The sequence below is a fragment of the Propithecus coquereli genome, unplaced genomic scaffold (assembly GCF_000956105.1).
Source record: "Propithecus coquereli isolate 6110/MARCELLA unplaced genomic scaffold, Pcoq_1.0 Scaffold340, whole genome shotgun sequence".
Classification (NCBI taxonomy): domain Eukaryota; kingdom Metazoa; phylum Chordata; class Mammalia; order Primates; family Indriidae; genus Propithecus; species Propithecus coquereli.
This window is the reverse complement of record NW_012149064.1, coordinates 36,483-38,914: the sequence shown is the minus strand read 5'-3', so window position 1 is coordinate 38,914 and position 2,432 is coordinate 36,483.

Below are 2,432 nucleotides of genomic sequence, written 5' to 3'. Positions count from 1 at the left end.
GTACAAACATTTTGGTTACATAAAATGCCTTTGCATTGCCCAAGCCAGAGCTACAAGCCTGCCCATCCACAGAGAGTGCACTGCACACCCATTAATTATGAGTTACCCATCCCCTCCACCACCCTCCCATCTTCCCAGCACCCAATGAATATTACTTCCATGTGAACACCTAAGTGTTGATCGGCAAGGACCACTAGGATGGCGAGCAAATGTGGTGCTTATTATTCCATTCTTCTGATACGTCACTTCAAAGGTTGGGCTCCAGCTCCATCCAGGATAGTATAAGAGGTGCTAGTTCACCACTGTTTTTTATTGTTGAGTAGTATTCCGTGGTATACATAGACCACATTTTATTAATCCACTCATGTATCGATGGTCACTTGGGTTGTATCCACATCTTTGCAATTGTGAATTGTGCTGCCATAAATATTCGAGTGCCGATGCCTTTGTTGTAAAATGTCTTTTTTTCCTTTGAGTAGATAACCCAGTAGTGGCATTGCTGGATCCAACGGTATTTCTATTTTTAGTTCTTTGAGATATCTCCAAGTTACTTTCTGCAGAGGTTTTATGAATTTGCAGTCCCACCAGTGGTGTAAGAGTGCTCCTATCTCTCCACATCCACGCCAGCATTTCTTATTTTGAAACTCTTTGATAAAAGCCATTCTCACTGGAGATAGGTGGCATCTCATTGTGGTTTTCATTTGCTTTCCCCTCATGATTAGAGATGTTGAGCAGCTTTTTATATGTTGCTGGCTATTAGTCTGTCTTCTTTTGCAAACTTTCTATTCACGTCCTTTGCCGACTTTTTAACGGGATTGTTTAAATTTTTTTCTTGTTAATTATCTTAAGTTCTAGATAGATTCTTGTTATAAGCACTTTATTGGATGTGTGCCATGGAAATATTTTCTCCCATTCTGTACATTGTCTATATGCTCTAATGATAGTTTCCTTGGCTGTGCAGAAGCTTTTCAATTTAATGAGGTCCCATTTATTTATTTTGTTGCTGCTGTGATTTCTTTGGGTTTTTTCTTCATAAATTCTTTGCCAAGCCCGAGGTCTACAAGAGTTTTCCCATTTTCTTCTGGAATTCTTAAGGTTTCATGCCTTAGGTTTAAGTCTGCTATCCATCATGAGTTGATTTCTTTTGAGAGTAGAGAGGTGGGGATCCAGTTTCAATCTTCTGCATGTGGTTATCCAGTTTTCTCAGCACCATTAATTGAATAGATATTCTTTTCCCCAGTGCACGTTTTTTTTTTCATACAAATGTCCCAGTGTACGTTTTTGTCTACATTGTCAAAGATTAGATGACAATATGAAGATGGTTTTATACATAAAAGACTACATCTCTGTTCTTGTGCCAGTACCAGCCTGCTGTGGTTAGTGTAGCCTTGTAGTAAAGCTTGAAGTCTGGTAGACTGATGTCTCCCAATTTGTTCTTTATGCTTAAGATTATTTGGCTATATGAGGTCTTCTCTGATTTCATATAAAGCATAGAATTATTTTTTCTAGATCTCCAAAGAATTATGATAGCATTTTGATAGGGATTGCATTAATTCTATAGATCACTTTAGGTAGTATGGACATTTCAACAATATTGATTCTACCAATCCAAGAGCATGGTAGGGGTTACCAACTGTTTACATTTTCTATGATTTCTTTTCTCAGTGTTTCATAGTTCTCCCTATATAGGTCTCTCACCTCCTTAGTTAAATATATTCCTAAATATTTAATTTTCTTTGATGTTATTGTGAAAGATGTTGCATCTTTGATTTGATTTTCAGCTTGACTCTTATTGGTATATATGAATGCCACTGATTTGTGTGCATTGATTTTGTATTCTGAGACTTTACTGAATTTATTTATCAATTCCAGGAGTCTCTTGTTTGAATTTTTGGGATGGATTTTCTAGATATGGTATCATATTGTCAGCAAAGGGTGAGAGTTCGACCTCTTATGTCCCCATGTGTTACCCTTAATTCCCCACACTTGTCTGATTGCTCTGGCAAGGACTTCCAACACTATGTTGAATAGAAGAGGAGATACCATGCAACCTTTTCTCATTTCAGATCTAAGCAGAAGTGCTTTCAATTTTTGTCCATTCAGTATGATATTGGTTGTGGGTTTATTGTATATGGCTTGAATAATTTGGAGACATGATCCATCTATGCCTATTTTGTTAAGAGTTTCTATCATAAATGTGCACTAGATTTTGTCAAATGCTTTTTCTGCATCTATTGAGAGAATCATATGGTCTTTGTTCTTGCTTTTATTTATGTGGCATATTACACTTATAGATTTGCATATGTTGAACCATCCTTGCATCTCTGGGATAAAGCCCACCTGGTCACGATGAATTATTTTTTTGATGTGCTGTTGAATTCAGTTTGCTAAGATTTTGTTGAGAATTTTTTTTTTTCTGTAGTTTTTTTTTT